Source organism: Dasypus novemcinctus, chromosome 30 (genome assembly GCF_030445035.2).
Source record: "Dasypus novemcinctus isolate mDasNov1 chromosome 30, mDasNov1.1.hap2, whole genome shotgun sequence".
NCBI classification, from domain to species: domain Eukaryota; kingdom Metazoa; phylum Chordata; class Mammalia; order Cingulata; family Dasypodidae; genus Dasypus; species Dasypus novemcinctus.
In genome coordinates this window covers 14,582,197-14,607,360 of record NC_080702.1, presented here as the reverse complement: position 1 = coordinate 14,607,360, position 25,164 = coordinate 14,582,197, and the positions used below count along the sequence as shown (strand labels likewise).

Here is a 25,164-nt window from a genome sequence, read left to right as displayed (position 1 = left end):
CCCTCTTTGGAAATGGTGTTTATGTGTGATGAATCTGGACTCAGATGGGATCTCCCTTCATAAGACTTTCATGCTAATGTGCTGGAGGTGCAGTTAATGTTGGTGTTTAAGATATATTTAGGGGATTTGAATCTCTGGACTGACAATGTGATAGCCAGGTCCTGAGCCTCAACAGACTCCAGCACCTACAATCTGATTTATTGGACTTACCACACTCAGCTAAGATGGAGTTGAAGAAGGACAACCACCACACCATGGAGCCTAGAGTGATTACAACTGAAAATGGGAGGATTGCATCCAGCATCCATGTGGAATCTGAGCCTCCTCTTGACATAGAGGTGCAATGGACACAACCAATCCAATGTCCACATAGAAGAGGTGGCATTGGATTGGGAAAAGTGGACATGGTGGTCGATGGGTGTGGGGAAAGGCAGGAGGAGATGAGAGGTGGAGGCATCTTTGGGACGTGGAGCTGCCCTGGATGGTGCTTCAGGGGTAGTCACCGGACATTGTGGATCCTCACAGGGCCCACTGGATGGAATGGAGGAGAGTGTGGGCCACGATGTGGACCATTGTCTATGAGGTGCAGAGGTGCCCAAAGATGTACTTACCAAATCCAATGGATGTGTCATGATGATGGGAACGAGTGTTGTTGGGGGAGGGAGAAGGGGGGTGGGGGTGGGGTTGAATGGGACCTCACATATATATTTTTAATGTAATATTATTACAAAGTCAATAAAAAAAATAAAATAAAATAAAAAAATAAAATATAAATAAAATAAAAAGTGGATATTTAGATAAATACCTAGAAATGTACCTTTGTTTACCACGGAAAAGATTTCCCTTCAAAATAAAAAAAGAAGTAAACACCATATTCATCATTTTAACCAAAATCGGCATATAAAATCTAATACATTTAGGTTTCATTCTAGGTGCAAATGAGGATAGGAAATCTTCCTCATCTTGCCACCGCTGCGCACACACATTTAGATTCTCTTTATGTACTGCTTCAACAGGTATAAAATAGTTATTGATCTAATAGTCCATCTGGAGATAGAAAACAAAATTGAACAGGTACATAACAAATAATCTAAATTTTAAAAAAGAAAGTTAAAAAATGATGTTCTAAGGCTGAAAAAAAGTAAATAATTTTCAAATCAATTTTGAAAATAACAGATGAGAAAAAAATCATTTTGAAATGTGGAGACTAAAGAAGATTTTCTGGATGAAACTAATAAAAGCCTTTAAAAATGGATAATATTGGGATGGAATAGGGTAGGAGAAGATCACTTTTACTTGTGGGACGTATTATAATGACTGGAAGAAAAGGAAACGAGTTTGAGGAAGGAAGATGTATAAAATTCAACATATAGCATACATGTTCATACAATAATAGAAGTGTTATCAAAAATGAAAGTTTTAAAAGTATATTTTGAATCAATGTTATTTAAAACAACTGGTTTCAAGTCATTCATATTCATCATAAAACAAAAATATATTAAACAGAATACACAACTTAACAAAAGTTACAAGTAAATTCTCCTTAGAAATATATCATTTGTTTTAAAAAGATTATTGGTGAATCCTTTTAAACTTCTAAAGTTCAATATGACAAAAATTTTAAGCTACAATGACAAACGCGTATTTGAAAGGTGAAGCACATTTGAAGTCATTTGATCTATTGGGAGAACTGACTATTGGATGATTCACTTGTCTTTTTTCTTTTTTTTTTTTTTTGGTCTTTATTTTTTGAATGTTACATTCAAAAAATATGAGGTCCCCATTTACACGCCATCCCCCTCACCCCACTCCTCCCTCCCCCCAAAACAACAACCTCCTCCATCATCATGAGACATTCACTGCATTTGGTGAATACATCTCTGAGCACTGCTGCACCTCATGGTCAATGGTTCACATCATAGTCCACACTCTCCCACAGTCCACCCAGTGGGCCATAGGAGGACATACAATGTCTGGTAACTGTCGCTGCAGTACCACCCAGGACAACTCCAACCCCCCAAAATGCCCCCACATCACATCTCTTCCTCCCACTCCCTACCCCCAGCAGCCACCATGGCCACTTTCTCCACACCAGTGCCACATTTTCTTTGATTACTAATCACAATAGTTCATGAATAGAATATCAGTAAGTCCACTCTACCCCATACTCTATTACTCCATCCTGTGGACCTTAGAATGGTTGTGTCCACTCCACATCTATATCGAGAGGGGGCTTAGATTCCATATGGATGCTGGATGCGATTCTCCTGCTTTCAGTTCTAGGCACTCTTGGCTTCCTGGTGTGGTGGTTGAACTTCTTCACCTCCATGTTAGCTGAGTGGGGTAAGTCCAATAAAGCAGAGTGTAGGAGTTGCAATATGTTGAGTCTCAGGGCCTGGTTATCACATGGTCAGTCCAGAGATTCAGGTCCCCTGGGTACACATTAAACCCAGCACCAACTACAGTTCTGGTAAAAGTAACAGAAGAGGCTTATGGGCAGAGATCACATCTGAGTCCAGCTCCATCACACAGAAACACAAACTCCTAAGTGGGGCCAACTGACATGGCACTGAACTCCATCTGCCATGATCATAGAACCTGTGGGTCTCTGTAGCCCTCAGAAGAACCAATACCTGGGGTTGTATCTACTTTATCTGTCTCTGGGACTCTGCTCAGCTGTGCATAAGGGCAACCCCTCTAATAATCTCCTGGCTCTTTTTGGAGACTCACAGCCATATAAACTCATTTGTCCTTTCCATTTCCCCCTTTTATTCAGGTCAAAAAGCATTTTTAACTCCTGGTATTATATGTAGACTGAAATATTCTGCTGGTCCAAGTTGACCCTTTTATTCAAGGTCATTTTCTAGTTGCATCATCAGCTGGTACTTGGTAGTAGTCCCTCAGCACCAGGGAGGCTCATCCCCGGGAGTTATGTCCCACGCTAGGGGGAAGGCCACACATTTACATGGCTTTGAGTCTGGCCACATTTGAGCTACACGGAGGCTCTCAGGAGGTAACTCTTAGGTACCCTGCAGCTCTAGGCCTTGTTCTTATTTCAGGTGCACAGGCTCACAAGCATAGTCATTAGTATGAAGGGCTCATTGCTGGACCTTCCTTCTATTTTGGCCTTTGCCATTGGACTTGGGGGATTGTTGCTGTTCCTTTAGGGACTGAGATAGAGCTCCCCTGGCTAGGAACTTAGCACTACCTCACTTTAACAGGCTTTAATAATGAGTTCCCAGAAAACACTGTAATTGAAATTATTCATGATTTTCTAAGAAGAGGCATTAGACTGGATGGTATATGGACCACAGCAAGGGCAAAATGAGTAGTTTGGACAAATAGGTCTCCATGATCTCTCTGTTCTTACATTTTCTGATTCTCAGGTAAACTGTTCCAAACTTCTTATTTTTGTCTTAGCAGATGATGTTCCCCCTAGAGGTATGGGAAGGGCCAATGATAGCTCCCCCATGGGTTTCATCCTTCTGGGCTTCTCAGACCGCCCTCACCTAGAGGCTGTGCTCTCTGTAGTTGTCCTTTTCTTCTCTCTCCTGACACTTGAGGGAAACTTCATCATCATCATCATCTCATACCTGGATCCTCTTCTCCACACCCCCATGTACTTTTTCCTAAGAAACCTCTCCTTCCTGGACCTCTGCTTCACCATTAGCCATGCCCCTCAAACCCTAGTTAAGCAGGGAGGACCAGAGAAGACCATCACTTATGGAGGTTGTGTGGTCCAACTCTACACCTCTCTAGCCCTGGGCTCTACAGAGTGCATCCTTTTGGCTGTGATGGCCTTCGATCGCTTTGTTGCTGTCTGCAAACCCTTACCCTATGTAATCTTCATGAACATGTGGCTTTGTCAGCAGCTGGCACCTATCTCCTGGAAAAGTGTTCTGGCCAATTCTTTAATCCATGCTACCTTCATCTTGCAGTTGCCTCTATGTTTGGACAAATAGGTCTTTGGGAAGTATCAGCTCTCCTTAAATTGGCTGTGTGAACACCACCGTTAATGAATTGGTGCTTTTTGTCATTAGTGCCCTGTTCCTCCTAATCCTTCCAACACTCATCCTTATCTCCTACGGCTTCATAACCCAAGCTGTTCTGAGGGTCAAAACAGTGGAGGCAAGATATAAATCCTGTAGCACCTGCTCCTCCCACCTCATTGTGATGAGCATTTCTAATGGCACCATCATCTATATGTATCTCCAGCCAAGTGGCAGTTATAGCCAGAACCAAGGCAAATTTATCTCCCTTTTCTACACCATGGTGACTCCCACCTTAAATCCTATCATCTGTATTCTAAGGAACAGGATGTGAAGGAGGCTCTGAAAAAACTTCTCTCAGGAAAACTGTGTTCCCTCTGGATGTGATACACATGGAAGGGGTTACAAGTCATGTGGTTTTATCCAACTTTTATTTACACAAATTCATGGTTCTTAATTTTACAGCAATTGAATTAGTGCTCCCTTATTTTATCTCATAAGGGCTTTCCCCCTCTTATCTGTAAATAGGTAAATTGTATATAGGCTTATTTAAGTCAGTATTTGAGACACAGAAAAGAGACCTCTGCATGGTTATGTTATGATACTTGCCAGCAAACTTTTATTTCTGCCACTTATTTTCCAATGGTTAAAAAAGTCAAATAGTTGCCAACTGTTTGCCTAGGTAATATTTTTGTTTTTCTTTAATTTCATTGAATTCTTCAATTTTTTTTTCAGTCTTCTGCCAAACATGTTTACTTGAAAAATCTCCCATTAAAGCTTCATGCTGCAGAAGAAGAAATTTCTATGTTACCTTAACTACAGTAGAAAAATACTGCTCATAGTTCAGATTTATTAAGCAGTAGGATATCATATTAACTATTATTTCCCTTAACCCATTTATCACTAAGAATTCCTTCCAAGAAGGAGTAAGAGAAACAAAATATAACAAACATGTTATTTTACATAACTTAGTGAATGTATCTGATCATTTGGTCTGCAGTCACTACCAGTGTTTGGAAAATACAAACATTTTAAAAGTGAAAAGAATGAAATAATTTTATTCTGTCATTTAATATGTTAGGTGTATAAAAGTAAATGCAATTTAAAAATGACACTATGTTCTTAATAATGAATATTGTTTAAGGATAATAAAGAAATGTTATTTGTTTCAGCAAAATATATAAAAATCATCTCAGCAAATCAATAATATACTACAGATGAGATGAGCTGGCTTGTGATTTATTTTATTTTTTGGAAGTGAATGTACAGACCCCACTTCATAGATACAGTGTTAACCTGTGTTGGCTGCAGTAAGAATTCTGTGTGTATCTGGGTGATAGTATAGTTGGAAAAGATCATGGTGCACTCAGAAATATTATATAAATAAATAAATAAAGACAAATATTATTGGACTGAGAATTTAGTCTTTGTTTCTAGTGTGTTATCTCTTTTAAAAGATTGTGATGAGTTATTTGAAACTTTTTCTGTGTTTTTGTATAATTTACAAAAAAGCAGTAACTGTTCATAAATTAAGGTTTTTCTGTTATCAATATAGGCATGAACTAATGTGTATAACATGTTTTAGGTTGAAATGTATTGATTTTATTGTTAGAAGGGGGAATAAAACATTATTATAGCAAAAATGAGAACATCATCACACTATGAATATAAAGCAGATAAAACCAACTTTGAAAGAAATAAGTACAAGCAACTCATAACTTGTTTTATCAAAAGACAGGGTTGAGCTTTTTCACATTGTCAATAGCTTATAATACAGAAGAACATTAGTTACACAATTGGTTGATGCAAGATAATTCATGTTTACATTATTCAAAAGCAATGATGCACAGAGTAAAAAGTCAACAGCAGGTATACATATGGCATTAATGAGAGACATACTCAACTAACTTGGATTTTTTTTCCATGGAAATGTCATGTTACATATTATTTTGTGTTATTTGTTGTTGATGTTAGAGATGATGCTGTATGTAACATAGTAAAGATAAGAATAGTTGCTTTGAGATTAGAAGTAAAAGATTACAAGTCATACAAGTTTTTTATTGCAAGGAAGTAAGATTAGATATAAACTGAAAGGATTTGAACCTTAATGCTTTATTTCATTCTGACAAATGAACAGAGATTTTGGACTTTCACAACTATAATTCACTAATCTGTATCAGAAATAATGTATATAGTGAATCTAGTAAATTATATTAAATCAGAATCATAGAGTATTTATTTTTAGGGGGCTCGTGAAGTTACAAACAATGCATTCAAGGAATTGCTTGAAAGCACTGAGGTTTCTTTCTGTCCATGTCTATGCACTCAGGTGTCATAATTCAGTGAAATCTCATTAGATATTTAATTTAATATCAGGTAGATATATTACTCCAGAGATGAAAATTCACAAGATTTTGGTGAGGATATAAGTTTTTATTCAGAAGATCAAATTGTGGTACAAATAGTTTCCTTACTATGATGAAAATAAAATCTGCTATATAATCGATAATACTTTTCATTAAATGGGTTAAAATTGTGAAGTACTATTTGATCATTCTATAAATATAGCATCTAAACAGATATGTTTTTGGCACAACAGAGAACATGAATGACCACAATGAAAGTAGTTGTCTAAGATCTTCTAATCGAATATTGAGACTTCAAGAATATGAATTTGAAATTTTAATGCATTAGACTGCAAACAAAAGACTTCACTGGGATATCTCTCCATAATTCTAGGTTTTGACCTAGAAATAATCAGAACTCTCCGGAAAATAATCATTAATAATTACTTCCATTTCCAAAAATATATAAATTTAGGTGATAATTTTCTAAATTTAGTAATAAAAAAGAATACAGGGTAATTACCTTAAACTGTTCTTCATTATGCAAATCAGAGAAACCATGATGAAGAAATGATGTCATGCTTCTGATTATTTTGTTTATTTTATAGTCTTATTTATGATACATAGATCACACAAAATGTTACATTTAAAAATATAAGAGGTTCCCTTATATTTCACTCTCCACCCCCACTCCTCCCACATCAACAACCTCTTTCATTAGTATGGCACATTCATTGCATTTGATGAATACATTTTGGAGCACTGCTACACTGCATGGATTATAGTTTACATTGTAGTTTACACTCTCCCCCTGTACATTTGGTGGGTTATGGAAGGATATAAAATGTTCTGCATCTGTCCATGCAGTATCATTCTGGACAATTCCAAGTCCTGAAAATTCCTCCATATCACACGTCTTCTTTCCTCTCCCTGTTCCCAGCAACTCCAGTGGCCACTGTCTCCACATCAATGATACAACTTCTTCCATTGTTAGAGTCACAATAATTCTATAGTAGAAAACCAGTAATTCCACTCTAATACATACTTTATTCCTCAATCCTGCAGACCCTGGGATAGTGATGTCCACTCCACCTCTAAATTGAGAGGGGATTTGGTTCTTACATGGCTGAAGGATACAATTTTCCTGCTTGAACTTGTAGACTCTCTCGGTTCCCTGGTATGGTGGTTGACAATTCTCACTTCCCTGTTAGTTGACCTGGGGAAGTGCAATGAACTGGAGAGTAGATGTCGCAACTCTGCTAAGGCTCAGGGCCCAGCTGGCACATGGACAGTCCAAAGATTCAAATCTCCTGAACATAAACCAATCCCAGTACCAGTCACAGGTTCAGTAAATGTGACAGAAGAACCACATGTAGCGAAGTCATATCTGAGTCCAAATACATCACACTCAGGAGCACAAATTCCCAAGTAGGGCCCACTGGCAAGGCACTGAATTCCAGAGCCATCTGCCATGACTGTAAGGACCTGTGTGTCTCTGTAGCTCTCAGGAGCACCACTATCTGGGGTTTTATCTACTTTGACTGTCTCTGGGGTCTTGCTGAGATGTTTGTAAGCATGACCCCTTTGATGACCTCCTGACTCATTTTGAAGTCTCTTAGCCATATAAACTCATTTGTCTTTACCATTTCCCCCTTTTATTCAAGGTCTTTTTCTAGTTGCATCACCAGCTGGTGCTTGGTAGGTAATCCCTTGGTACAGGGAGTCTCATCCCTCGGAGTCATGTCCCACGTTGGGGGAAGATAATGCATTTACATGCTGAGTTTGGCTTAGAGAGCAGCCACATTTGAGCAATCTGGAGGTTTGCAGGAGGTAACTCTTAGGAACCCTGCAGCTCTAGGCCTAGTTGAAATTTCAAGCACACAGGCTCATAAGCATGGTCATCAGTATCAAGGGCACATCACTGGAAAATCCTTCTTCACTGTTCTTTGCCCTTGTACTTGGGGGATTGTTGCTTTTCCATTGGAGAATGTGGCAGAACTCCCCAGTATGTGAACTCAGCACTCCTTCGGTTGTCCTGTGTAACTCTAACCACTATGACAATACCCAAAGAACATCTGAACATATCAACCTACCCTATATGCATACACTGGAGAACTTCCTTCCACCCTGCATCCCCCATCAATGACACCCCACACCAGTGCTCCTCCCCTGCCATAGTTGAACCCCTCTGTGATCCAAAACTTCTTTAAAAATGAAGCCTAATATATTGCCAAATTCAATTAGTAGGAAAATGAAATAGTAATCATAGGTTTAAAGGTTAGAAATATAATACAAAATAGTTTAGAAAATCTAAAGTAAAGTAAAAAATAAATCGGGGTATTAAAAATGAAAAATATAATAAAACTTTTTTGACATTTTGCATTTCATCACTGTACATAAGTGTTGCCCTGTATGTACAGTGGCAAGGCAATCTTTCATTTCTTCCTCAGTGTCTTCATGCTTTTTTGAAAAAATTTTTATGTCTTCAAAAAAGTTTTAGGTCACAGTAAAGTCACATATAGAATACAGAGTACTCATGTATACCCAACATGAAACCCTTTTGGCCTTCACCCCCAATGATCTTTTTACATGTGGATATTACATTTGTTATGACTGATGTACACATATTGAAATATAGCTACTAACCATGGTTCCATTATGATTTACATTATGGTTTACTTTAGACTATATACTTTTATAAATTTTTGGTGAAATTTAACATGGCCTGTATCCATCATTGCATGATATGGTGGAACACTTCCACTGCCCCCAAGTTACACCCTCTTCCATCTATTCTATTCCTCTCTTCCCTCCACTCAGGGATCACAGTGACAACCAAGCCTCAATGCTTGAAGGACAAGATTCATAGATACTTGCAACAATACTGAGGGGTTGACGCACTAGTTTGTCATCTCCCATTGGGAGCCACCCATGCTCTCAAGAGACACCCTCCCCTCTGTTTGAGAACATCATACCTCCCCAGGATGGGAGCACATCTTCCTACTCATTGTATGGGTCTCCACCCACTGATAGAACATACTATGACAAAATGAGCACTCACTCACTCCATAGAAACCTGTCCCCAGAGCATCCTGTGCCAGATGACCCCCGTCAAAACCCTCAAAGCAATAACCCCTCATAATATTTTCTAAAGAGTTATCTCAACATTATAGTTTCAACCATATTCCTGACAATCTCCCATGTTCATCTGCTCCCCCGCAACTGTCCCACCAATTCCGTGGACAATCTGACCTATCCTCTCAACCCTAGCCCCCCTCAAGTCCACAAAGCCCAACCCAATATTTTCCCTATGCCCACATTTTAATTCTTCACTTCACAACTGCTTACCTCCACTTTACCATAGATTTCGCCTGTGTAGGCATCAGCACACAAAATTCCTCTCTCCCTTCCCCTATTTTCTGTAAGTCTATCTTCCAGCCTCTAGCTCTCTGAAACAGCTTGGTTCGCTTAGTTCATATCAGAGAGGTCATGTAGTATTTGTCCTCTAATGTATGGCTTGCTTCGCTTAACATAAGGTCCTCACGATTCATCCATGTTAGTCCATGTGTTCGTACTGTATTCCTTTTTACAGCTGAGTAGTGTTCCAATGTATGTATATACCACATTTTAGATATCTATTCTTCTGTTGATGGGCATTTGGGATGATTCCAACTTTGGGCAATAGTGAATAATGTCTCTATGAACACTGGTGTGCATATGTCAGTTTGTGTCCTTGTTTTTAGTTCTTCTGGGTATATACCCAGCAGAGGAATTGCTGGGTTATATGGTACATCTATAGTTAGTTTTTTGAGGAACCACCAAACTGTCCTCCATAATGACTGGATCCTTCTACATTCTTACCAGCAGGGGATGAGGGTTCCCACTCCTCCACATCCTCTCCATACTTGTAGGCCTCTGTTTTTTTAATAACCACCAGTCTAATGAATACAAGATGGTTTCTCATTGTAGTTTTGATTTGCATTTCCCTAATAGCTAGTGATGTTGAACCTATTTTCATTTGCTTTTTATGCATTTGTATTTCTTCTTTGGAGAAGCATCTGTTCAAATCTCTTATCCAATTTTTGAATGCATTGTTTGTGTTTTTATTTTTTGAGATATATTATTTCTTTATATATGCTAGATAATAGGCTCCTATCAGATGTACGGTTACCAATTTTTTTCTCCCTTTGGATAGGCTATCTTTTCACTTTCTGGATAAAATGCTTTTAGGTGCAAAAGGATTTAATTTTGAAGAAGTCCCATTTATCTATTTTTTCTTTCTCAGCTTTTGCTTTGGGTTTGAAGTTCACGAAGCCATTTCCTCTTACAAGGTCCTGTACATGCTTCTTTACACTGTCTTCCAAGGACTTTATGGTATTGGCTCTTATATTTAGATCTTTGATCCATCTTGAGTTGATTTTTTATAAGGTGTGAGATGCTATTCTTCTCTCATTCTTTTGCATTTGTATATCCATTTCTTGAAGCACCAATTGTGAAGATACTATCTCTCCAAGTTGAGTGGATTTGGTGGCCTTGTTGAAAATCAGATGACTGAGTATGTGAGGATCTATATCAGAATTCTCAGTTCAGTTCCATTGGTCAATATGTCTATCCCTGTGTCAATACCATGCTGCTTTGGCCACTATAGCTTTGTAGTTTGTTTTTAAGTCAGGTAGTGTAATTCCTCCAATTTCATTTTATTTTTCAATATGTCTGTGGCTATTCAGGGCCTCTTTCCTTTCCAAATAAATTTCATAGTTTTTCCAGTTCATTAAAAATGCTCTGCTGCTTTTTATTGGGATTGCATTAAATCCATAGATCAGTTTGTGTAGATAGACACTCTTGATGAGATTTAATCTTTCCATTCATGAACAGGGAATATTCTTCCATTTATTTAAGCCTTCTTTTATTTCCTTTAACAGTGCTGTGCAGTATTCTGTGTATAAGTCTTTTACATCTTTAAATTTATACCTAGATATTTCATTTTTGAATTTACTGTTGTAAATGATATTTTTTCTTGATTTCCTCCTCAGATCACTCATTATTGGTGTACAGAAATGCTACTTTTTTGTGTGCATTTATCTTATAACCTGTGACTTTACTTAACTTGTTTATAAGTTTTAGAAGCCTTATTGTAGATTTTTCAGGGCTTTTTATGTATAGGATCATGTTGTCTGCAAAGAGTGATATTTTGACTTCTTCCTTTTCAATTTGGATGCCTTTTATATCTGTTTCTTGCCTCAGTGCTTGAACAAGTACTTATAACACAGTGTTAAATAGGAGGGGTGATTGTGGGCATCCTTGTCTTGTTCCTGATCTTAGAAAGAAATATTCTAGGATTTCACCATTGTAAATGATGTTAGCTGTGCGTTTTTCATATATACCCTTGATCATGTTCAGAAAGTTTCCTTCTATTCTGTTCTTTTGCAGTGTTTAATCAGGACAGAAGGCTGTATTTTGTCAAATGCTTTTTCTGCATCAATAGATATAGTCATTTGATTTTTTTCTTTTGATCTGTTTATGTGGTGTATTACATTGATTGATTTTTTAATGTTGAACCATCTTTGCATACAGGGGATGAAACCCACTTGGTCATGGTATAATTTGTTTGATGCACTGTTGAATAAGATTAGCAAGTAATTTGTTGAGGATTTTAGCATCTAGGTTCATTAGAGAGATTGGTCTGTAATTTTCCTTTCTTGTGGTATTGTCTTTTTTTGGTCTTGGTATTAGAGTAATGTTGGTATCATAGAATGAGAGAGGCAATGTTCATAATATTTTGATTTTTTGGAATAGTTTATCAAGACTGGTGTTAGTTCTTTCTGAAATGTTTGGTAGAATTCACCTATGAAGCCATCTGGCCCAGGGATCTTCTTAGTTGGGAGGTTTTAAATGACTGATTCTTTTTCAGTTGTGATTTGTTCATTGATCAATAATTTCTTCTTTCATCAATGGAGGTTGCTTATGTGTTTCTAGGCATTGGTCCATTTCCTCCAAATTGTGCTTCTTGTTGGCATATAGTTTTTCAAAGTATCCTCTTATGTTACTTTTATTTCTGTGAGGTCGGTGTTAATATCCCTTTTCTTATTTCTTATTTTTTGTATTTGCATCTTTGATCTTTTTTTCTTTGTTAGACTAGCTAAGGGTTGTCAATTTTATTGATCTTCTAAATGAACTAGTTCTTTGCTTAATTTTTTTTCGGGCTTTCTTATTTTCTATTTCATTTAGTTATGCTCCGATCTTTGCTATTTCTTTCCTTCTTCTTCCTTTGGGGTTAGTTTGTGTTATGTTTTGTTTTTTTCTATTTCCTACAAGTGTGCAGTTAGGTCTTTAATTTTAGCTCTTTTTTCTTTTTTGATTTATGAATTTATGGCTATAAATTTCCCTCTCAGTACAGCTTTTGCTGAATCCCATAAGTTTTGATAGGTTGTGTTGTAATTTTCATTAGTTTCAAGGTAGTTACTGTTTTTTTGGGATTTCCTCCTTGACCCACTGTTTTTCTAAGGGTGTGTTGTTTAAATTCCATATATTTGTTCCTATTCTTGTTCTCTGGTCCTTGCAGATTTCCAGCTTCTTTCCACTGTGGTCAGAGATACTATTTTGTATGATTACAATCTTTCTGAATTCATTTATTCTTTCTCTGTGACTTAGCATGTGGTCTCTCTTGGAGAATGACTCATGTGCACTTGAGAAGAATATCCTGCTGTGTTCGAGTGTAGTGTTCTGAATATGTCTATTAGGTGCAGATCCTCTAATATAGTATTCAAAGTATTTGTTTCTTTATTGATTCTCTGTTGAAATAGTCTGTCTAATGGTGATAATAAATTTGTTGAGGCATCTAGTCCTTCACTTAGTTTTTCTAGTTGTTGCCTCATGTATTTTGAGGCAAACTGTTTAGGCAATTAATATTTATGATTGTTTTTTCTTCTTGATAGATTACCCCATTTACTAATATGTAATGTACATCTTTTTCTCTCACAATAGTTTTGTATTTAAAGTGTATTTTGTCTGATATTAGCATAGCTACACCTGTACTGTTTTGGTTATTGTTTACTTATAATATTATTTTCCAGACACTTACTTTTAACCTCCTTGAATCCCTGGTTCTAAGGTAGATTTCTTGTAGATAGCATATAACTGGGTCATATTTCCTTATCCATTCTGTCAATGTTTCCCTTGACAGGTGAGTTTAATCCATTAACATTCAGTGTTGTTAGTCTCTAGGAATTACTTATATTATCCATGTTTTCTTTAGATTTGTATATGCTGTATATTGTTTTTATTTCTCTTTTTGTTTTTTTTTTTACATTAGACAGATTATGTTTCTCTAATCTGTCTCTCCTGTTTTTTTTCTTTCAACCTGCAGAACATCATTTAGTGTTTCTTGAAGGGCAGGTTTCTTATTGGCACATTCTCTTAGTTTCTGTTTATCTGTGAATATTTTGAACTGTCTGTCATTTTTGAATGCCATAAAAAACATAAAAATACACTTGGATTTATGGTGTTGGACATAAGAAAATTCATAAGGAGAAAAAACTGACATCTTGATTTTTAACAAATAAATCATTATATGTTCAGCTAAAATCTTCACAATCCTTTCCAATCATCCCTTGCTAGATGAAAACACTATCTTAAAGTTGCTATGTATCATTCCTAAGGGTGTTTTATGTATTCTTTAGATGTATTTATCTACATGCTGCATGTGCTATTTTAGGACTTAATTTAGATACTAATATAAATTGCATTATGTAATAGATATAATTTTAAAACTTTTAAATTCAATATTGTCTTAGATTTAACAAAGCCAGTATATGGAGGTATAACCAAATAACATATTTCTTTATAGCATTTGAGTCTATGATTAAACTGCAGTTTAATTTCCTTTCTGATGTTTCAGGTTTATTGTTTCTATTGTTGTGGCATTTCAGACACTGTGGCCGTTAATTTCTTTGACTATGTCACCTTTTACACAAGTGGAGATATTCTCCAGAGATAATTGGAAGCAGAATTTCCATGGCTTTTCAAATGAGTGGGACCCTTAAGTTAAACACCATAAATGTATAGAAGTACCCCTTACTTATATATTTGTCTACACTTACAATTATCAGCTTTCCTAAAGATTTTAAATAGGATGGTTGTAGAAGTATATCAGATTATTTTATTGTCATATTCTAATTACTGACAAGAGAGAAAAACTTTTGGGTTCTAGAAATGACCCTGATATTTAACTCTTGTGCAAAATTGGGCACATTCCAGACTCCAAGACACACCTTAAAGATCTGTCAAGTGGAGTGTATAGTACCAACAAGTTTGTTTGAAAATTAATTCCTATTAAACATATAGAATTACTAGTAGGTTTAATAGCAGCCAATAAATAATTACTGTGGGAAAATCTTTTAAAGTTTTTAGGCCTTGAGATCTTATATTAATCAAATTAAGAGTTGAACAATTCTCATTAATTTCCTTTCCAACTCTAAATTATTATGATTTGCAAAATGAAGACAATTATCTTGAGCATTAAATCCTGATACATGTCATCTGTCTTCATTTCCCTTCTGTAGCTATTTAACTGTGGACTATGCAAAGTGACATTCATGGGCATCCAGATTATACAATGTCTGAGGAAAAAACATTCTTTGTTAGCCAGGTCCTCTAGGTGCATGTCTTGGTTGGAAATGACTGTGGTTGGAAATGGTGCTGACATTTTAAAGTTCATATGTATATAACAGAATGGATAAGGATTTAATCCTTTTGCCCTATTTCCATACCTCATTTATTAGTTACTTTGCTTCTCCTGAAAACATCCTTCTCCAATGACTAATTTTTAGAGAGGTGAAGCCAAAGGGAAAATATCAAAAAGCTGCAAGACAAATGCAAAGTAGTGCATTTGTGTTGATTTGTACATGAGTTTAATGGCAAGAAAATCATTAGCTTTGAAATTTGAGTTCACTCACCTTTCTTCATGTTGATAGAGTATAGAAATTATATTGTACAAACCCTTAGCTTCATGTTCACAATTTTTGGTTGTACAACCAAGGATTCTGAAATGTTTAGCCTCCTTATTACAATGATTCTCATTCTCATCATTTCTCAGACCAAGAAACTCCTTTTTTGCCCCAACACTGGAATATTATATTTAAAAGATTTCTTTATATTTGCCTCATAAAATTAATTAGGGATTTGTAACTGCTTATTTGAGGTAACCAAAACCTAGGAACAACCAAATTATAAAATCAATAGATAAACTATTTCATTGGTACATTCATACATTGGAATTCTACTCAGCAAGGAAAAGGAATGAACTACTGAAACAAAAGAACATGGACTAATCTCAAAATAATTATTGAGTGAAAGATAATTAAATATTACATAGTATATAATTTCACAGATAAAACTCTAGAAAATGTGAACTAGTTTATAGTGGCAGAAAGAAGTTCAATGTATGTCTTACAGGTAGTGGGAAAGAGTTAAAGGGAAAAATGCACAAAGTTGTTTGAATTGTCAGGTGATGGCCATGTTCAGTATCTTGATATTCTGATGATTTTATGGGTGCAAATTAACACTTCTGAAATTGTGTATTTTATATATAGGCAGTTTAATGAATGCCAATTCTACTTCAATAAAGTCATAAAAATGAAACATGATTTAGCACATTTTTACTTTTTTTGTTCCCAGGAAGAATTTTTGTTAAGATTTTAATTACTGTATTCTTTAAAGGTTTGTAGCACATTCCTCTAAGTGATTTTATAATGATTTTATCTGTAAAAATATTATTGTAAATTATTCAAGATATTGATTATTAAAGGATTATCAGATTCTCTATACATCTGTATTGGAGGTGAAATAAAATATACAGAAAAGATCATAAAATACAAACAAATGTACAGTATAACAAATAGTTCTAAAATTAATCCTATATGTAAGTGCAACCTAGGTAAAAGACATAGAAAATAATTAACACTCAGGAAACCATTGCATTCCACTTCACAATCACATCTTACATCCTGCATCAGGGTGACAGTAATTATCCTAATATAATTATTGTAACGAGATATCCTGCTTCTCATGAAAGTTTTAAAAATATAATCAACTTTATTTTAAAGAGGTTTTATATTACAGAAAAGTTACATAAAAAATACAAGGGGTTCCCATGAACCTCACCTTCTTCCCCTTCACACATCTTCCCCTATGAATAGCGTCTTATAATAATGTGGTAAATTTCTTACATTTGATGAATAAATATTGAAGCATTGTTGCCAACCAAGATTAAGTTTACACTATGGTTTACATTGAATTCTAAAGCCCTAAAATGCCCTATGACTTGAGTGAAAAATATAGGCATTTATATTATTCCTTCCCCTACCGTTAGAGCCTCTGGTAACCATGTCTTTATATCAATGTTACATGTTCTTCCATTGCTACAATATTAATAACTTTACTTTGTTCATGGTTGCATTGCCCTCTTATGACTCTTCATTCCACAGACTTAGGGATTTGGGGATGGTGCTGCCCATTCTGCCTCAGATTTAGATGGGGCTTAAATATTATGGAGCAGATAGAAAGAACTGTATTGCTTGCAGTTGTCAATACTCTGTTTTCGCAGATAGTAGTTGGCCAACATCATTTTGGTCGTTGTCCTGGGTGAGTCCAATGATCTGGAGAGTAGTTGTTGGCAGAAACTCTTCTGAGATTCAGGGTTCAACTGGCATATGAACACATCAGAGATTTAAGTCTCTGAGACACATTTAACAGGTATAGTGATAATTATAAGCTCAAATAAAAAGAGGAGAAGAATCATGTTTAGGGAAATTTTAAATGAGTCTATCTCTGCTACATTGGGGAAATAGGTGGTCATATATTCCAAAATAAGGCCCACCAGCAGGGTGCTGATTTCAAGGACTTGTGTGTCTTGCTAATAGTGTCCAAATGGTTCTAGAGCCCTTAGGAGCACATTTATTTGAGGCTTTTTTCACAAGAGCAGCTTAGTGAGAGCTCCTGAGACTTGTATAATTGTACCCCCTTCAATGAACACCCAAATCATTTTGAAATCTCAGCCTTAAAAACTCTTTTGTATTTGATGTTTCCCCCATTGGGTCAAGGACATTTTCTAAATGCATTGCTGGTTGGTGCTTCCTATTAATCCAATGGTGCCAGGAAGGCTCATGCTTGGGAGTCATGTCCTAAATTGTGGGAAAGGTATTACATTTATTTGCTGAGTTTGGCTTAGAGGGAGCACACATTTGAGTAACAAGGATGTTTCCAGGAGGTAACTCCTAGGCAACTGTAATTATTAGGCTAACTTTCAATATTACAAGAATAAGGTTCATAGTCACATGCATTAATGTTGAGGCCATGGCATATTCTTCTGTTTCCTTTTATTAAACACTGCCTATGTGCTCAAGAGAGTCTTGCCTACTTGAGGACATATCAGGCCCTCCCAGGTTGGGAGTTTAATATTGTGTTGTTTATTGTGTGGGTGTCCATCCACTGAGATAACAACCTACGACAAGATGAATGCCTTCATATTACATAGAAGTATGCCCTAGGTGCACCCTTTCCCATATATACCTCCACTACTGACACCCTGCACCAGTGAATCTCCCTGTCATATTTGCCAAAAGAATATTCTCACAACTGTACTTTAAACCATACCTGCAAATACCCAGAATTCACCTGATCTTTTCTCTAGTACTTGCCCCATTTGATGGAGAGCCCAAATCACTACCCCAACACTGATCACACTCACACACCAGCACATTTGACCCCACTCACATCCCTGCACCACTATCAACCCCATCCACTGACAAACCTTACCCTTCCACCATATCATAGGTTCTGCCCATATTGAGCATCAGCTTACCACTATCTATTCTCTATCTCTTGGTACTCTGTCTCCCAGACTATATCTGTGAGTCGGCTCAATATGTTTAGGCCATACCAGAGACATCATGCAATATTTCTCGTTTAGTGGCTGGCTTACTGCATTTAACATAAGGGCTTTGTGATTAATCCATGTTATCACATATGTCAATCCCTCACTCCTTCTTCCATCTTATTAATAGCCCATTGTATGTATATACCACAGTTTGCTTATACATTCCTGTTGATAGACACTTGGGTTCCTTCCAGTCTTTGGCAATAGTGAACAATGCCACTAGGAACATTGGTGTGCATATATCTAGTTGTGTCCCTGCTTTCAATTCTTCTGGGTATATGCCTAGTAGTTGGATTGCCAGATCATAAAACAATTCTATATTTAGCTTCCTGAGGAACCACCAAAACATCCTTCAAAATTGCTGCACCATTCTACATTCCCAGCTGGATGAATGTTCCCACTCCTACAAATCCTCTCGAACATGTGATGCTTCCTGTTTTTTTAACAGCTGCCAGTCTAATAGGTATAAGATGGTAACTCATTGTATTTTTTTGAATATTATTTTTAATTTTTTAAAAGATACTTAGATTATACAAAATGTTACACAAAAAATACAAGGGATTTCCATAAGCCCTACTCCCCACACCTCCCACCCTTCCCCACATTAACAGCTTCTTTCATTAGTGTGGTACATTGATTGCAATTGATGAACACATTTTGGAGCACTGTCACTAATCATGGATTATAGTTTACAGTTTACACTCTTTTCCACTCAATTCTGTATGTTATGGCAGGATATATAATGGCCTGTATCTGTCATTGCAGTGTCATTCAGGACAATTCTGAGTCCCCAAATGCCCCATAATACACCTCTTTTTCCCTCTCCCTGCCTTCAGCACCTCCAGTGGCTACTGTCTCCACATCAAGGATATTTCTTCCATAGCCAGCATACCAATAAGTCTATAGTAGAATACCCGTAAGTCCACTCTAGTCCATGTTTTATTCCTGAATCTTGATAATTCTGGGATGGTGATTCCCTCTCCACCTCTAATTGAGAGGGGGCCTTGATCCCATATGACTGATGGATGGGACTCTCTTGTTTGCAGTTGTAGACTCTCTTGGTTCCTTGGTATGGTGGTTGTCCATCCTCATCTCTGTTAGTTGTCCTGGGTGAGTCCAATGAACTGGGGAGTAGGTGTTTCAACTACACTGAGGCCCAGTGCCCAGCTGACACATGGACATCCCAAAGATTCAAGTCTCTTGAACATACACATACCAATGCCAGCACCAACTATAGGTTCCAATAGAAGGGACAGAAGAGGAGTGTGGAGAGAAATCACATCTGAATCCAACTCTGTCACACTCAGGAGCAAGAACTCCAAAGTAGAGCCCATTAGTGAAGCACCAGACTCCAGAGCTATCTGCCATGACCTTAGGACCTGGGTGTGTTCTGAGCCCTCAGGAGCCCCACTATTTGGGGCTCTACTTTGGCAGTGCATGAGATTCTGCTACGATGTGCGTAAGCATTACCTCCGGGATGACTTCCCAACTCACTTTGAAGCCTCTTAGCCATGTAAACCCATCTGTCTTTACCTTTTCCCCCTTTTATTCAAGGTCTTTTTCCAGTTGCATTGCTCACTGGTGTTTGGTAGTAATCCCTCAATGCCAGGGAGGTTCATCCCTGGGAATTGTGTCCCACACTGGGGGGAAGGTAATGCATTTATATGTTAACTTTGGTTTAGAGAGAGGCCACATTTGAGCAACATGGAGGCTCTCGGGAGGTAACTCTTAGGCATCCTACAGCACTAAGCTAAGTTGCAATTTCAAGAGCTAAGGCTCATAAGCATAATTGTCAATATCAAGGGCCCATCAATGGACCATCCTTCTTCAATAGCCATTGCCCTGAACTTGGGGGCTTATTGTTTTTCCATTAGAGAGTGTGGTAGATCTGCCCAGTATGGGAATTCAATATTCTCTCAGTTACTGTGTGAATCTCTACCCATTGTAACAATGCCTCATGAACATTTGAACACATTTATGTACCGTACATGATTCATTGATTTTGATTTGCATTTCCCTAATAGCTAGTGAGGTTGAGAATTTTGAGGTTGACGTTTCATGCTATTTTCAGACATTTGTATTTCCTCTTTGGAAAACCATGTATTTAAGTCTCTTGCCCATTTTTAGAATAGGTTCTTTGTTTGTTTTTGAGATTTAGAATTTCTTTATGTGCTGGATATTAGTCCCTTATTATAAGGCACTCCCAAATATTTTCTCCCATTGTGTAGGCTTTTTTGACAAACTCCTTTAAAGCACAAAAATTTTAAATTTTTAGGATGTACCGTTTATCTATTTTTTTTTTTCATTGCTTGCACTTTGTAAAGTTCATGAAATCATTTCCTACTACCAGCTCTCATAGACACTTTCCTACATCATCTTCTTGGAGCTTTATGGTCTGAAATCTTGCATTTATGTCTTGATCCATCTAGAGTTAATTTTCGTATAGGGCATGAGATGGTGATCCTTTCTAATTCTTTTGGATATGGCTATCCAGTTTTCTCAGCAACATTTGTTGCAGAGGCTGTTCTTTCCCAGTTAAGTGTCCTTGGTGTGGTCTTGCCAAATATCAGTTGGCCATATATTTCCAGGTCTATATCACTACTCTCAATTTGGTTCCATTAGTCTATCTAATAGAACCTCTGTCTATCCTTGGGCCAATACCATGTACTTTTGATGACTCTAACTTTAAGTAAGGAAGCTTTAAAGGAAGCATGATTGCTGCTATCTTGATTTTCTTTTTCAGTATGTTTTTGGCCACTCTGGGCCACTTGCCTTTCCAAAAAAATTTCATAATTGGCTTTTCCAGTTCAGTAAAATAAGCTGTTATTATTTTTATTGGGTTTGTGTTAAATCTGCAAATATATTTGCCTAGGATAGGCATCTAATAATATTCAGTCTTCCAATTCATGAACATGGAATATTCTTCCATTTATTTAGGTCTTATTTGAATTCTTTTAGCAATGTTGTATAGTTCTCTGTGTACAAGTCCTTTTCATCCTTCATTAAGTTTATGCCTAGGTATTCGATTCTTACAGTTGCTATTGCAAATGGAATTTTTTTTCTTGATTTCCCCCTCAGATGCTACTGTACAGAAATGCAACTGATTTTTGCAAGTTGATCTTATATCCTGCCACATTACTAACCTCATTTATGAACTCTAGAAACGTGACCATGTTATCTCTAAATAGTGAAAGTTTTACCTTTTCCTTTCCAATCTGGACTTGTTTTATTTCTTTTTTTATCTAAGTGCTTGAACAAGTACATATAATAAATAAATAAATAATAATAAATAACAAGTACATATAATAAATAAATAAAAGTAGAGACAGTGAGCATCCTTGTCTTGTTCCAGATCTCATAAGGGAAAGCCTTTAGCATTTTACCATTGATATGATGTTAGCTATGGGTTATTGATATATACCCTTTATCATGTTGAGGAAGTTTCCTTCTTTTCTACCTCTTCAAGTGCTCTTATCAAAGGAGGATGCTGTATCTTTTCTAATGCTTTTCTGCATCTATAGAGATGATCATGTGATTTTTAAAATCTGCTAATGTGGTGTATAACATTGATTTTCTTATGTTGAGCTATCCTTGCAAGCTTGAGATGAAAACCCCCTTGATCATGGTGTATAATTCACTTGATTTGTTGTTGAATATGATTAGAAGGTGTTTGTTGAGGATTTTAGTATCTAAGTTCAATAGAGAGACTGGTCTGTAGATTTATTTTTTTGCATGGCACTTTCATGTGGCTTTGTTATAATGGGATGTTGGCATCATAAAATGAGTTAAGCAATGTTCCTTCTTCTTTTCTTTTTTTGGAAGGATTTAAGAAATGCTAGTTCTTTCCAGAATGATTGGTAGAATTATCCCACAAAGCCATCTGGTCCTGAGCTTTTCTTGGATAGAAGATTTTTTATGACTAATTCAGTCTCACTACTTGTGACTGGTGTGCTGAGGTTTTATAATTCTTTCTTTAATGTAGTTTTCTTGTTTCTAGAAATTTGTCCATTTTCTATAAGTAATCCACTTGTCGGTATCCAATTTTTTCAAAGTGTCCTTTTATGATACTCTATTCCTATGTGATCTGTGGTAATATCCTCTCTATTTTTAATTATTTTCATTTTCTGTCTTTTTTTTTTTTTTTTTTTTTGTTCGTCTAGCTAAGGGTTTCTCAAAGAACCAGCTTTTGGTTTTGTTTATTTTTCTAATTATTGTTTGTTTTCAATTTCCTTTAATTTGCTCTAATCTTTGTTATTTCCTTCCTTCTGCATGCTTTAGGATTAGTTTGTTTTTTCTTTTTCTGTGTCCTCCAGGTGAGCAGCTAGATCTTGATTTTAGTTCTTTCTTCTTTTTTAATGTTGGGATTTGTAGCTATACATTCCCCTCTCAGCACTGTCCTTGCTGCATCCCATAAGGTTGATATGTTGTGATTTCATTTTCATCCATTTTGTGGAAGTTTATTAGAATCCCAAAAGAAATACTGATTATGTTTGGAAACTGATTTGTCCTCTAGGCTAGTGGTACCCTTAGATTGTATTGAATTCAGAGGTGTCACTTTTACTTGATTAAACTATGAGTAGCACTTTGATTGGACCACATCAGTAGGATGTATTTGGTGGGCAGGGACACACAGAGAAAACAATATGTCAGAAAAGAAAGTTAGAGTTTTGATCCTGGAGCCCAGGAAGTAAGCACACAGAGAAGCAGATACATGAGGAAAGAGATGTCTCCATTAGACATGGCAGAAGCCCCAGGAAGAGAGTTGAGCCATTCACCTGACAGTTTACAGCTGGCCTTTGTGGAGAGAAGAGAGCAGCTGAACCCAGAGAGAAACAAGCCCCAGGAGAAAGACAAGATTTGTCCGAGCCTGTGGCTGAGATTGGAAGCTGGGACCATGGAGCCTTGGGAAGAGGAGGAAGACGGAATCCTCGCAGACATCACCCACCTTCTTGTGTCAACACATGGCAACAGACCCTTTATAAAAACCAACTGATTTCTAGTATTTTGCATCAGCACCCCTTTCCACAATATAGATTTCAAGGAAGTTACTTATTTCTTTTGTAATTTCCTCCTTGACCCAGCGGTTGTTTAAGATTGTGTTGTTTAACTTCCATGTATTTCTGCCTGTTCTAGTTCTCCGCTCCTTATTAATTTCCAGCTTCATTTCATTGTGATGAGAGCAATTGGGGGGGGTATAATTTCAATATTTCTAAATTAATTGGGAATTGTTTTATAACGAAGCATGTGGTCTCTTCTGGAAATGACCAATATGCACTTAAGAAGAGTGTATATGATGCTGTATTTGAGTAGTGATTTCTGTATATGTCTATTAGGTGTAGTTTCTCTAAAGAATTATTTCAGGTCTTTGTTTCATTATTAAGCCTCTGTTGAGATGTTCTCTCTAATGGGGATAATGATGTATTAAAATTCCCTACTATGATTGTAGAAGCATCTAATTCTTTCCTTAGTTTGCCATTGTTTCCCTTGTGTATTTTGGGGCACCCTGGTTAGATGCATAAATATTTAAGATTGTTTTGTCATGACAGATTACCCCTTTTATTAATATGCATGTCCTTCTTTGTCTCTTACAAAAATTTTGCATTTAGAGTCTATTTTGTCTCATATTAATATAGCTACTCCTGCCCCTTTTTGGTTATGGTTTGGGTGTAAAAATCATTTTCCAACCTTTCACTTGCAACCTCCTTGCATCCCTGGCTCTAACATGAGATTTTGTAGACAGCACATACATGGATCATTTTACTTTTCCATTCAACCAATCTGAGTCTTTTGATTGGAGATTTTAATTCACTAACATTCAGTGTTATTACTGTAAATGCAGTAATTAATTTAGCCATTTATCTTTAGGTTTATATATGTCTTATTTTATTTTTATTTTGCTATTTATTATTTTAGTTACTTTTACCAATAATCTTCCTTTCTACATTCTCCTTCAACGCTCTCTCCTGTTTTGTTCCTTTCAACCTGCAGCACTCCCTTTATTTTTACTTTCAGGGCAGGACTCATGTAGACAAACTTTCTCAAACTTTGTATATCTATGAATGTATTAGCCAAAGAGGTGCTGATTCAAAATAGCAGAAATCTGTTGGCTTTTATAAAGGATAATTAACTGGGTACAAGCTTACAGACACCAGGACATAAAGCATAAGTTACTTCCCTCACCATAGTCTACTTCCACGTGTTGGAACAAGAAGGTTGCCGAAGTCTGCCAGGGTTCAGGCTTACTGGGTTCCTCTCTTCCCAGGTCTTGCTTCTCTCTGGGCTCAGGTCCCCTGTTTTCTCCACAAGGTCAGCTGTAGACTATGAGACTTTCTAGGCTTTGTTTCTATCCACAAGGTTAGTTGTAGACTATCAGGCAAATGGCTCAGTCTCTCTACCAAGCATTCTGCTGTGTCTAAGGAGCTGTCTCTATTCTTCTTTGTTCTTCTGGTTCAGGTCCTCTCTTCCCAGGGCTTGCTTCTCTTTCCTCTGTGTGTTTACTTCCTGGGGCTTCAGTTCAAGGATTCAGCTCAAGGCTCCAGCATCAAACTCCAAATCAAAACTTCAACATCAAAATCTCCCAGGATCGAAAAGCTTCAACTCTGCCCTTTGTCATGCCTTTTTTCTGTGAGTCCCCACCCACCAAGGAATCCAATATAATCTAATATGCCTAGAGGAAAAAAGACCAGTTTACAAATATAATCCAATATTTCTTTTTGGAATTCATCAATAATATCAAACTGCTACAATGAATATATTGAAAGCTCTCTCATTTTTGAAGGTGAGCTTTGCTGGTTACAGAATTTGTGGCCAGCAGTTTTCTCCTTTTAGCACTTTATGTTATACTACTGCCTTCTTTCCTCCATGGTTTCAGATGAGAAACCAGCACTTACTCTCA

General features: G+C 36.7%; 1 pseudogene; it reads left to right on the top strand.

Annotated features, from left to right (window-relative positions):
* The first annotated feature begins 3,443 nt into the window (after positions 1–3,443).
* LOC131276675 (olfactory receptor 2G3-like) lies at positions 3,444–4,376 on the top strand (annotated as a pseudogene).
* Positions 4,377–25,164: the final 20,788 nt, after the last annotated feature.